Consider the following 14,214-nt stretch of genomic DNA (forward strand, 5'->3'; position numbering starts at 1 on the left):
TTTTGGCAAGAGAGTCGCAATGTCGTTACAGTTCGCGGTATTGAGCTCATTGATCGCGTATAGTAAGTGTTGAAGCTGTTTATATAGTTTGATTCTTTTCAGTTGTATTTGTACGGTTCGTTAAGATTCTGCTCGAACTTATTATGTTTTAAACAACAACGTGCCAATATCGAAAAAATAAAATAAATATTAATAGAAAAGCGATCAATTTTTAAAATAATTTTAATATCTAGTGTTGATTTTAACTAAATTTGTAATTTAAGTTGAAATAAATATAATTTTTTGTAAATTACAATAAAAATACCAACAATAATAAAATAAATTAAAACTTTTTTAGTTGCAAATAAAAAGCCAACTTAAAGAAATAATTAAAAAAAAAGAGTTGCGAATTTTGAAATTAATTTATATGTAAAAAAAATAAGAAAAGTGCACTTTTTTTGTAAATGTGTGTTTTTATTTTTAATTCAACATTGTAGTTATAGTGTTATTTACAAATAGCGTCAGACCGTGTAATCGTATGCTGCACTCACTACAGGCGTCAAATGCTTTTTTTAGTTTATCATAAAATTTATACGGATCATTGCATTGGAACGCCATCGAATAGTTGCTGTTTCCTAATTGGTATGTATAGAGTATAATATACTAAGTATGTGAACATTACTCTCTATATGCACAACTCGATGTGTAGTGTATATAGTTATAGGACAGACTGAAAAGTTGTCTCATTTTTATTGAATGAACAAAATAAATTATTTTAGTCTTTTTGGTTTTAAAAAGTTTAAATTTTAGGAGCAACTTTAGTTTTTAGATTCGTAGGTCTATATATGTATAGCTATATTTTTGCTTAAGTTTGCCTCAATATCAAGTCCTCTATATTTCGCTTAAAAAGAACTGCTCATCGCTTAAGGCCAAGTACGAATTAAACCAATTTAAGTTACTTTGATCTGAAGTGAATCGTGTCACAGGGAGAGAGAGAGTTCTGCAGCATTTCGGATATAGGCTTCTAGTCTTCGATTCGTATGGTATTCAAATTCCCAGCTTTTGGATGAATCCTGAAACGTCTTGAAATTGCTGCTTGACTAGCTCCCAGTGATTTTACAAGTTTGACAACAAACTTCATAAAACTTACGACTGTCCTGGACGATCTTTGTTTGCAAATTTCAAAAGAAATTTTCAGATCACCTTCGTTTTGAGCGAACATGTTATGATAATACTTATGTCATTCACAACTTGATATACTATATAATTTTTTTTTTTTTATTAAACAAATTCTGAATAATTTAATAGAAAATTTTCTATTTAGTATTTCTATAACAAGTTGTTCTAAATATTATACTTTAGCATTTATTTATAGTAAAACTAAATAAATAATATAAATAATTTAAAGTTTGTATCTGGGTTGAGTTGGGGCTGTTTGTTGTGTGTGCTAAAAGGTGACCAGATTTAAAACAGCAAACATATAGAAGTATTTTAGATTGGCGTACCGTTACAAAACAGGTGCAACATTTGGTAACCCAAAGTATTTCAGACCTTACAACAACACTCTTCATTCACAAATAGATTTTAACTACAGCCACCACATTATTTCCGAGCTTGCATCTTTAGAATAAGCTTGAGGGTATTAGTTGCCGTTAAAACTAAGGCTCCGGTAATACCTTTTTACACAAATCTTTTATAGAACCTTGAGAATCAAAATTAGATCAACAAGAGAAGATTCGGCTGCAAACACTTTCCTTCGAGACGACGCGATCTCAGACTACACTGACGATTCAAAAACAGTTCAGGAATTTTCTTCAATGAGCTTGCTCTTCATAAGTTTTCTCTCGATAGCACCGCAAGAAACATGCGAGAACTAAATTCTGAGACGCTGACCATTAACATTTATATAGCTCTTACTTTGAACATGATATAGTCCAAATATATTCTCCATTGCAATCATTCCCTGTCATAACTTTTATGTACGACACTTTTTCGACTTGAAATGATTACCATGGCTCAAAGGGCAAATGATATTCCCCTAGCTACGGTATCGAAAACAATGGACGGTCATTAAAGCTTCTTGTAGGCATACTCACTGTGCACTGTATGATTGGAAGTTTGTCTCACCGTATTAACTACCCCTCGTAACAGTTATTGCATTATATTTATAGACGATAAAGAATCGGCATAACACCTTTTATGTGACTGCCCGCTCTATAAGAGCACCGATTAAGATATCTCGAAACAAACCTCTTTCAAGATCTATACTGTCTCAAATTTATTGGAAGTACACGATGATTCCTCTCCGGGGCCATAGAAATAAAGAGCTTGTTCAAATTAGGTAGAAATTAGCGAGGACTCGGAGTGTTCTAACTAAATCACCAACAATCTATATAACCAGAACGTAACATGCCTCGGAAAGAGATCCGTTTTTATGAGTTCTGAAATCAAGTACGAATCGAGCTCAAGTCAAGCCCATTGTGGGATTAATTCAATCTCGTTCATTCTTAAATCAATCTTATGTTCATCTCAAACCAATTGGGTATTTGATCTTAAATCTAATCGAAAATTCTCAAAATAAGTACATTGTGAGATCACTTTTACCCTAAAAAGGCATAATACTGGTTTTCGTACTTAACGGATCCGTACTTAATTCAAGTATTTTGTACTTGATTTTCTTAAAGCAGTAGTTATCGCACTATTGACAACGCTCCGGTACTCATCTGTGTACTCATATTCTACTTATATTATACATTGTCTTAAATGTTTTACTCCAATTATTGACTAATAATCTGCAGTTCAAAGTAATTGATGATGATTTAAATAAATTGTATAGGTATAAGGCAAACCCCATCGAAAAGTATTTTACCTAATAACTTAGAAGATTGTTTATTACTTTCTAATATTTAATATAATGTGCCTCAAAAGTTAACATAATTTGAATGCAAAAAAAAATGTATTAAATCTCAATTATATATTGTTATATTTTAAAGAATTAAATTACATGATGCATTTGCTAGTTTTTTTTTTTCAGCATACTACTTATATTAACTACAAGCTGTAAATAATACACTGATAATTTAACAAATACTTAGTTGTAAAGTTGTTAGAATTTGTTAATCTGGAAATCAGTCAACCATAAGTATGCGCAACAGTGAACTGCATGCAGCACAGTTGTCATTTAAATAACTGACACTAAATCAACAACAACAAACAAACATTGATGATCGTTAATTGATCTAAACAATTAAAGTTGCTATAAGCATTAAAAATAAATCCTTAATACCTGTTTCTTATGCATCCTATGGTCACCTTAAACGTGCTAAGTGAATTTAAACAAAATTCTCGTATTGAAAACGTTAAAAAAATAAACAAAAAAAAATATTAAAAATACATAAATAATGTTTGCCAACATGCTGTGTGTTTTTGCTGTTTTTTTTTTCGCACAACTAATCGTCAGTCGTTCAGTCGTCGCGTTTCTAAAGTGGCAAGATGCATTTAAGCGAAAACTTGTATACTTGAGATCGTTCATGAGGTTTTTAGACATGTCTTAAAATGTTTGCAGTGATGTCAACGTTTTGATTAGGGCAAATATTGCTTTTATGTTTATTTTATTTATAACATGTTTGTTTTATTAGAGTTTCCTTTAATTTAAGAAATTCTTGTTGTTCATATTCATAAATTAAAATCCTTTTCCTGTTTATTGGCTTTAGATTACGAAAGATCGTAGATCGGTTAAATGCATTCGAATTTTCTTCAACATTGAAAACTATCACGGATCGATCTTTCTAGTTCAGTTTTAGTTCAGTTTTAGTTCAGTTCTAGTTCAGTTCTAGTTCAGTTCTAGTTCAGTTCAGTTCTAGTTCAGTTCTAGTTCAGTTCTAGTTCAGTTCTAGTTCAGTTCTAGTTCAGTTCTAGTTCAGTTCTAGTTCAGTTCTAGTTCAGTTCTAGTTCAGTTCTAGTTCAGTTCTAGTTCAGTTCTAGTTCAGTTCTAGTTCAGTTCTAGTTCAGTTCTAATTCAGTTCTAGTTCAGTTCTAGTTCAGTTCTAGTTCAGTTCTAGTTCAGTTCTAGTTCAGTTCTAGTTCAGTTCTAGTTCAGTTCTAGTTCAGTTCTAGTGCAGTTCTAGTTCAGTTCTAGTTCAGTTTTAGTTCAGTTCTAGTTCAGTTCTAGTTCAGTTCTAGTTCAGTTCTAATTCAGTTCTAGTTCAGTTCTAGTTCAGTTCTAGTTCAATTCTAGTTCAGATCTAGTTCAGTTCTAGTTCAGTTCTAGTTCAGTTTTAGTTCAGTTCTAGTTCAGTTCTAGTTCAGTTCTAGTTCAGTTCTAGTTCAGTTCTAATTCAGTTCTAGTTCAGTTCTAGTTCAGTTCTAGTTCAGTTCTAGTTCAGTTTTAGTTCAGTTCTAGTTCAGTTCTAGTTCAGTTCAAGTTCAGTTCTAGTTCAGTTCTAGTTCAGTTCTAGTTCAGTTCTAGTTCAGTTCTAGTTCAGTTCTAGTTCAGTTCTAGTTCAGTTCTAGTTCAGTTCTAGTTCAGTTCTAGTTCAGTTCTAGTTCAGTTCTAGTTCAGTTCTAGTTCAGTTCAAGTTCAGTTCAAGTTCAGTTCAAGTTCAGTTCTAGTTCAGTTCTAGTTCAGTTCTAGTTCAGTTCTAGTTCACTTCTAGTTCAGTTCTAGTTCAGTTCTAGTTCAGTTCTAGTTCAGTTCTAGTTCAGTTCTAGTTCTAGTTCAGTTCTAGTTCAGTTCTAGTTCAGTTCTAGTTCAATTCTAGTTCAGTTCTAGTTCAATTCTAGTTCAATTCTAGTTCAGTTCTAATTCAGTTCTAGTTCAGTTCTAATTCAGTTCTAGTTCAGTTCTAGTTCAGTTCTGGTTCAGTTCTAGTTCAGATAGCGGAGAATATATATAACTGATCCCATAGTTCTACGATCGATGTCTTGTAGACAGAGCACCTTCATAACTTTGCGTTTTTTATGACACAATTTCTCCGTTTGTTGTCAACATTGTTTTTTGCATTATCTTTAGAATGCAGTTTTTTCCATTTCTGTTTCACATTTTTATTTCATTTTTATTTTTTTATTATTGTTTGATTTAAGTTGTTGTATGTTTTTTATTTAATTCTCTTTTCATTTGTTATATTTTTTTCATACATGAGTTCTTGCAGCATTTTGATGCATTTCCGTATCTCTAGACATTTATATATAAAAAAAAACAGATCGTTGTCAAGTACAAATGAAAGTTCTCTCGTCGCTTATTCAGATTCTTGATAAGAAATATTTTTATAGCCACCGCCAACGAAGATGGTGGTATAAATGTATGTATATTGATTTGTCATTCCGTTGGTAACACAACGATATATCGCTCATATTCTGGGTCCTTGTCAAATTCTGAGACGATGTGTTAAAGGCGTGATATTGCCAAAAGGAGAAGTTCTAGGAACTATGTATTTTCCCAAAATATTTTTTGAATTATAGGTTCTTTTGGTATTGAAAATGGATCCAAAATAAAAACGTTTTAGGGCCAACTTATGAAATTAAGTTAAAATTTTCAATACCTGTTTTGATGGTGGGTACATACGATTCTACATAGTCGAATATCACTCTTATTTTAAAATTATTTTCATACTCTTTATTGTTTTATTATTGTTTGTTATCAACATAATTTAACATAACCACATTGTTGTTATATTATTTTCTCTCTGCCTATTATACTTCACAATCTAGGTTCTTGCTCTCTTGAATTTTTATAAATTATCAAATCTAAATGCATAATATGTATACTTTTCATTGTTCATAATTGTACGCGAATTAAAATTATATTTAAAAAAATAATCTACATCAACAAAGAAGCCTCGTTTACCCTGTTTTGGAGAGCTCTAGACAACGAGTTTATAAATAACTTTTTTACATTTATTTTATTTTCATAAATTAATTTGTTTATAGGTACGTGATTCTATTATGTTTAGTAGACACCGAATTCCACAATGAGTTCAGTGATTTTTGTTAAAAAGTGAGAGTGTGTTTCTTTGTTTACGTTTTTTTTTGCATTAAATTTTGTTTACGTTGGAAATATGTTTGTTAATTGTTCAAAAAAAAAAAACCGCCAACAATGAATTGGCATTTTTGTTCGTGTACCAACAAGTGTTATTAGGCCATGTTATATTTAGAATAAACAAAGAGTTATGAATTATTATAAAGTACTGAAGAGGTAAGGTGGAGACATTTTCATAATAAAATTTGAAATTTTTATGTATCTTTTTCATTTTTATGTATCTGTTTCATAACATGGATCATTAAGATTCATCCAAAAGCAGGTAAATTAGATATCATACGAATTGATTCCTTGAAATCATAGAAAATCATTATATTCCACCATGACAATGCTCGTACACATGTTGCTGTTAACAACTATTTAGAAAGGATTGGTTAGTAAGTTTTGCTCACGTATTTTAGCTTAAACCTTCCCCCAGATCTCCTATCAGGCTTTCTCAGGTTCCCAACTTCTAGCAGCTCTTTGCAGAGCACATTTGGCTTTGGTATCGATTAGGATATTTTACGCTTCGGGTTACCGTTAATAATTCTGTTTTTCTTTAATAGCGGCCAAGCTACATTTCGGACATTCAGATTCGAAATTGCTCTCCTAAGGTCTCTTAGTTCAGTTCAGTTAAAGTTCAGTTCTAGTTCACTTCTAGTTCAGTTCTAGTTCAGTTCTGGTTCAGTTCTAGTTTAGTTCTAGTTCAGTTCTAGTTCAGTTCTAGTTCAGTTCTAGTTCAGTTCTAGTTCAGTTTTAGTTCAGTTCTAGTTCAGTTCTAGTTCAGTTCTAGTTCAGTTCTAGTTCAGTTCTAGTTCAGTTCTAGTTCAGTTCTAGTTCAGTTCTAGTTCAGTTCTAGTTCAGTTCTAGTTCAGTTCTAGTTCAGTTCTAGTTCAGTTCTAGTTCAGTTCTAGTTCAGTTCTAGTTCTAGTTCAGTTCTAGTTCAGTTCTAGTTCAGTTCTAGTTCAGTTCTAGTTCAGTTCTAGTTCAGTTCTATTTCAGTTCTAGTTCAGTTCTAGCTCAGTTCTAGTTCAGTTCTAGTTCAGTTCTAGTTCAGTTCTAGTTCAGTTCTAGTTCAGTTCTAGTTCAGTTCTAGTTCAGTTCTAGTTCAGTTCTAGTTCAGTTCTAGTTCTAGTTCAGTTCTAGTTCAGTTCTAGTTCAGTTCTAGTTCAGTTCTAGTTCAGTTCTAGTTCAGTTCTAGTTCAGTTCTAGTTCAGTTCTAGTTAGTTATTTAGTTAGTTAGTTAATTAGTTAGTTAGTTAGTTACTTAGTTACTTAGTTAGTTAGATAGTTAGTTATTTAGTTAGTTAATTAGTTAGTTAGTTACTTAGTTAGATTTAGTTAGTTAGTTAGTTAGTTAGTAGTTAGTTAGTTAGTTAGTTAGTTGTTGTTTTAGTTAGTTAGTTAGTTAGTTAGTTAGTTAGTTCGTTAGTTAGTTAGTTCTTAGTTCGTTAGTTAGTTAGTAGTTAGTTAGTTCGTTCGTTAGTTAGTTCGTTCGTTGTTTAGTTAGTTCGTTCGTTCGTTCGTTTGTTTTGTTCGTTCGTTCGTTCGTTCGTTCTTTCGTTCGTTCGTTCGTTCGTTTCGTTCGTTCGTTCGTTTCGTTCGTTCGTTTCGTTCGTTCGTTCGTTCGTTCGTTCGTTCGTTCGTTCGTTCGTTCGTTTTCGTTCGTTCTTCGTTCGTTCGTTCGTTCGTTCGTTCGTTCGTTCGTTCGTTCGTTCGTTCGTTCGTTCGTTGTTCGTTCGTTCGTTCGTTCGTTCGTTCGTTCGTTCGTTCTTTCGTTCGTTCGTTCTTTCGTTCGTTCGTTCGTTCGTTCGTTCGTTCGTTCGTTCGTTCGTTCGTTCGTTCGTTCGTTTCTTCGTTCGTTCGTTCGTTCGTTCGTTCGTTCGTTCGTTCGTTTCGTTTTATAGTTAGTTAGTTAGTTAGTAGTAGTTAGTAAAACTCATTGTAATGTTTGTTCTCATTTACATGTAGTATTATTGTTTTAACAATCCACCATAGTAAATATAGAATAACTATATTAATTGTGGAATTCAAACCTATTAAAGAAGTAACTAAAAATGTAAATAATGTTCTTTAAAACCATACTACAGTTCTATTCTAAATAAATGCTTTAAAATATAAATTTGCCTATTTGTGCTAACATTTGGCAAACATTTAAAATGTTTTCCATTTTAATCCGCCTGTATATCTTAAAATCTTCCAGTTAACTAGAGATGGTAGCACAGTCTAAACTAGTTGCTTTTCTTATTAGTTGCATTAAATGCTAAAGATATTTGAGGCGTGCTATTGCTTTTAGAATAATCCGCGGCGCCACATTGTATATTGGAACTCAATACGTTCACGAATTCTCTTTATTAAACCTTATCTTGAAATTTTTTTAGTTCTTAAGTTTATAAAACATATTCCTGGCATTATGAATCTGAAGAGAGTGCTATGTGCATCAATATAACGAGTTTCTTTTTTGCCATAAGACACCTACTGTTTTAGCTCCTTTTCGGTAACAGTCTGCTATATAACTAAGAAAATGCATTTGAAATGCTAATAATGTTCATTAAACTAGTTACATTCGGTTTTTTGTATGGAAAAAAAGTTATCAACTAGTTGTATGTATTAACGACATTTTATCTACTTACCGCCACTCACTACTGGTTTGTTAAATATATTTCTTTAAATGGAACAGTTATTTTGGAAATTTTCTTAAACAATTTGTCTTTGGGTATTATGGTAGCTTGGCCAATTATTCAAGTTAAATATTTAGTTGTGAGCAGTTAGTGTATTACGATTGTGTTGAGTTTGGCATTTAAAAAAAATACTGTTAACTGGATCTTTACTAAGTTTACGTTTAAGTATACTAATAGGTCGACTAGCCTGACTTCAATGTGTTAGGTTATGTTTACATTTATTTATCTTGATTTATAAAAACAATGACTTGATTAGGCGCATGCGTATATGTTTTATCGATTAACTATGATCTAAAATGCATAAAAACTCGAACTTGTAGTATACAATGATTTGCCTAGAGATATTTCATACTTAAAAAACAATTAAGAACATAAAACAACCGGTAATCGAACATATTATGCCCTATACTACGGCATCGATAGAGTTGACCGAATATGTGATAGACATTCAGGAGAGTCCATGACTCCAAGAGCACTGTTTTGAATTAAGATAACATCCTAGTCAGTATAATGTTCATCGTGTACGACGCAATTTGTCCACTTGATCTTTGGGTATTCTTGATATCTTGAACTTATCGTGTCGTATGGATCATTTAAATACATGCACTGATCGGTCTCCCTTCGTTTAATCTTACTTCTGTATGTTTCTTAGGAAATTGGATCTTGTGTATTTAATGACTTAATATATCGACAAAAGCGTTTATATATCGATTTTTCCTATTCTCCAGCATTTCGTTTATTAGTCTCTTTCGTGAATTTAACGACTTAATATACCGAAGCGAGCGTTTGTATCTCGCTTTTTTTCGTCGTAATAAAGTCTCCGAAGTTAGAGTCATCCTGCTTATGACCATACTAACTCTCTCAATAATATACAGACAATGTGAAATAGCACTTTGATCATAGAAGCGACCTGAAGGTCGGGCTACCACCTTGAACACAGATTTTAACCTTCACTGGCCCAATAAAGTCTATCTCGCTGTTCCTTAGCGCGACTCGTATTGAATGCAATAAATGCATAATATGAACATACAAATATTACCGAAAGGATAGAAAACCTACTTCCTGAGAAACTTTCGTTTCGTCATCTTGAAAAACTGCGGAACTGGGGGAAGGTCGCTTTCCACGAAGCCCATCCGGATGGTTCTAAACGAGAAGAACGAGTAGAGGGAGGCATTTTCATTCCAGAATTTGGAGTCAAGATTACTTTTAGAATCAGCAATGATCGTAGTCCAATTCAGGCCGAGATATCAACCATAAAAAAGAACAGAAAACTGGCTCTGGTATCATATAATATCGAACAGACATATCCTAATCTTTACCGATAGTCCAGCTGCAATCAAGTCCCAGATAGGTTTATACTCTACATCACGACTAGTCCAGGAATTCCGGACATCCTTAAACAGGATGCCGAGACATTCAAATATTGTACTCGTATGGATACGAGGACAATGGGATTCTACAAGCATCTGTATCGTTGACGAGCTCGCGAAAATAGGTTCACAAATATCCGACACAGGTCATTTCTGTGGTCCTCCGATAGAAGTATGCAAAAGACTCATAGACAATATGTTCTACGAACTCTCATTGGAAAGATCAGGAAATCAACCATCTTGCATTCAAACGAGGAAGATATGACCAAAGCTTGATAAGGAGCTCACAGACTATCTTCTGAAAGTATTTTTCTGATAAAGAAAAATTAAAAAAGTTATTTCCCATCCCTGATATGCCAATACCTCCAATGGTTTGATTAAATAACGAGTTGTTACTTTATTCACATGTCATTTTAATTGAATGTCAAGCAGACAAATGCATATGAATTCAACTATATCTACATGATTTCTACACAGCAACAAACATATACTCTCTTTCCCTCACCCTCACATCCCAGCAGTTCTGGGTGATTGTTCACAAACAGTGATTTTAATGATCATCACTAGATGTTAGCCAATTGATCCAACAGAGACACCTACAAAATTAAATATATAGAGAAGTAGAGAGATATAGAGAAACATTACGAAATATAAAATTTAAATCTTAAATGTGGCTACTTACTTCCTAGATTACTCAGGGATACTTAAGTGGTATTAGTTCCAAATTAGATTTGCTTTAAAGAAGTCGTGGGTTCCAATGACCCAGATCTATATAAATATAGGAGTCAATCAATCAAATAGACATTAAAGTTTAAAACTGTCTAAGAGGAATTTTATGTCACCGTTAAAACTATTGGGACTTTCACATATATATTTATAAAAGTAAGAAATTAAAAGGAAAATTGTTTAATGCAAATGATAAAAATAAAACACAAATTGCAACAAATTGAAATAATTAAAATTATAATCTAAAAATAAAACTAAATAAAATTGTAAAACAAAAAGAAATTAAATGCAAAATCGAAAAATAATTAGTGCCAAAGAAAGGAGGAGATAAATAAGAGTTAAAAGAGAGACACTGTAAATAAAATTGTGATAGTGCAGGAGAAGACAGTAAGGTGAGAGAATTGTGAGAGGCAGATAGCTAAAGAAAGGCTATTCAAAACTGGATTTGTTAAATTAAAAAAAGTGGTAAAGGATGTTTTTATTTAAAATAGTGGGTAAAAATATTCGGGAAAACCTTTACACCCTTTCAAAAAAAAAACTGGTGCAACAACCGCACCAAATCAAACACAAACTAAATAAACTAAAGAATGCAAAAAAAGAAATGCAGCAAACAAAACGAGAATATTTTGGCCGCAAACGTCTCAGACGACAACAAAAAGTAGTTTTGTTGGAGTATGACATACAACTCAACATGTCTGACTCAACTTGTCTGAGACAACATGTTGCAAAATGCAACAGCAGCAACAATTTTTAAGTTGCTTTAATTACATGCGCTCAAATGAGTTGCAATCAGGGTATGAGGCATATGGCAAATCATGATTTTTTTTCTTCTATACACAATGTTTTTATATTGCAACATATATAAGAGGAAGTTGTTATATACACATTTAAGAGCGATACGTACATACATTGGTTAAATGCCTAGCTTTCACTGCAACAACAAAATACTCACGCACACACACACATGCACTCACTCTATAACTCACTCTTGCACATTAACTGCAGAGAGCTGGTATATGCCTACACCGACACACTAATTGCATGTGAGTACATGAGAGAGCTGCTTTTTTTTGCAAAACAAAAGCAAATAAGGAAGGAAAAAAAGTGGAACTGATTCTATTGCCAAAAAACCACCAAAAGAGGGGTCAATTTGACGTCAGTATATTGTGCAAACCAAAAGAAGTGTATATGTGTTAAATGTTTTGCTAAAAAGTACTAATTTTGAAATGCTATTATTTAGGTACTTTTCATCAAATGTTTTTGATGTTAATTTGGAAGAAGGGAGAACTGGAATCCGTCATGTATTCCGAAATATATGGCGCGGAGCTTCGTAATTTGTTTTTGTAATGTATATTGTTACATCGAGTCAGAATCAAATCACTTTGCGATGCACAAAGGATTCAACCACGAAATCAAGCTTCTCTTATTTCGCTATTTGAATTTATAGGATCTCTTAGTAATCATTAGAATGACGTATCTTCTAGCTCTCATATGTCTCATCTCCAAACAGAGGAATGAAACATTGCCATAGTTAAGTACACATGAAACCCTGATTTAGAAACCCATCTAGAACCTAGATAGAACACATAAAACTCAAACGATCCTCTCCAGAGCTAACGATCGTACGTGCAATATGTACGAAAATCTACAGAGCGAACGATCGGCGAATTTTTAGTTCATATCAATCGTACAAACTATCTTGTGCAGTTGTCTACAATATATGTGTCAGTCATCTCTCAACTCCAAAATAGAGAAACAAAACATTGCCACATAGTTAAGATCACACGCAACTTTGATTACGAAACCCATGTAGAACATATATAGAACACATTAAACTAAAGCGATCCTCTACAAAGCTAACGATCGTACGTGCAATATGTACGATATTCTGCAGACCAAACGATCGGCGAATTTAAGCTCATATAAATCTTACAATCGATCTTGTACAGTTGTCTGGAACTTTGCTAACTATACATTAGGTAGTTAATTAAACTGTTGGCCAAATGGAGTTCCAATATAAAACCATCCAATCACTAACTCAATATACTGATGATCCTATCCAAAACTGATAATCCTTCGTGCATATTGTATGATCCTCTGTAGAGCGAACAATCAGCAAAGATAATCGCTTTGAGTGCTTTACTTTATCGCCCGCCTAGCAACAGATGGAGCTAGTAACGTCTCAGGTCAACTGATCGAGTACTTCCTAAATTTGCTCAAGTACTCGATTCTCTGAACGTTAAAATGTCCTGTTATAAGATGTCCGACGATTTTCAGAGCAGATCTAAAGCCTTACTCTGTAGTGGTCTCTGTTGTTTTGGAAACTTTTTTTAGTCTAAAGACATAATGAGGTAGATCAGGTACAAATAGAGTAAACACCGAAATATATTAGAACACAGAAGGGACATTATCGATACCACAACGCCAAGAATATTTACATCCATCGCCATCCAACCCATCACACAGATCTTTCATTCCGGCATCCTAAAAGGATACGTTAGGGAATAGTGTGCTTATTGTCACTCAATAAGGGTGACTCATACACAGGATCTTCGTATGATGAGACTATATACATACAAAGATATAGATTCTGCAAGATTCTATACCGGACTTCGATAAGCTGACTCAAACCTCAAATTTAAAGGCTTCCAATATTCTCCATGTTTTAAGTATAACAGTGTCAAGGGTCAATACTCTTCATATGAACGATCAACTTTGAATGCTAGGACTTCAGTTTAGGAGATAACTTTTTGGTACTTTTTTCCACTTTGTACCCTTCCCACAAAATGTACCAAAACTTAAAGTACAAAACAAAACTAATGAAAACAAATAAACGAAAAGGAAAATAAAGAAAGCTATAGAATATACATACATATATACAAGTATATGTATGTATGACAAGTACATGTGCAATTTTACAGTAAATAGTGAAAAGCGCACAAGTCCCGGCAACTAGCAACAACTACAAATCAAACAATCCAACCGGCCAACCAACAACTATTTATCCAAACAACAACAAACCAAATCGAACAAAAAACAAACGATCAACAAACAAAATGCATTTTCTCTAGGCATGTGTCGGTCGGGTTTGCTCTGGGTATATGGTGGGGTACTACATTCATATATGCAATTATTTGTTGGCATGTAAAATAAAAAAAAGAGTAAACAATGTCCGAGAAAGAAGAACTAGAGAAAAACAAATGATGAATAAATGGACAGTTTATTTTGATATTTAGAAAAAGAGACTTTACAGTACTTGTCGTCACCTTTAACGTGATGGTTGTTCGATGTCGTTGTTATCAACGTTTATGCCGTTTTAGTCGTCGTTATACCTACCATTGTTTTTGGTCGTCGTTGTCATTGTGTTTTTACACACTTTGAGCCCGTTGAAACCCGCGTGTGTTTTTTTCTTTTGTTTTGTTTAATGTCATCGTGTTTGACA

At 33.1% G+C, this 14,214-nt stretch overlaps 1 protein-coding gene across 1 annotated transcript in view; it reads left to right on the top strand.

Moving 5' to 3' along the window:
- Positions 1–391: 391 nt before the first annotated feature.
- The window catches only part of LOC119601325 (protein doublesex), a 63,132-nt gene continuing 49,309 nt past the window's right edge, over positions 392–14,214 (top strand). The window contains exon 1 of the mRNA XM_037952171.1: positions 392–621. The gene's annotated coding sequence lies outside the window, so the exon portion shown is untranslated. The remainder of the gene's footprint in view (positions 622–14,214) is intronic.

The sequence above is a fragment of the Lucilia sericata genome, unplaced genomic scaffold (genome assembly GCF_015586225.1).
Source record: "Lucilia sericata isolate MDLA Ls3-8-SP2 unplaced genomic scaffold, ASM1558622v1 Contig000157F_arrow, whole genome shotgun sequence".
NCBI classification, from domain to species: Eukaryota; Metazoa; Arthropoda; class Insecta; order Diptera; family Calliphoridae; genus Lucilia; species Lucilia sericata.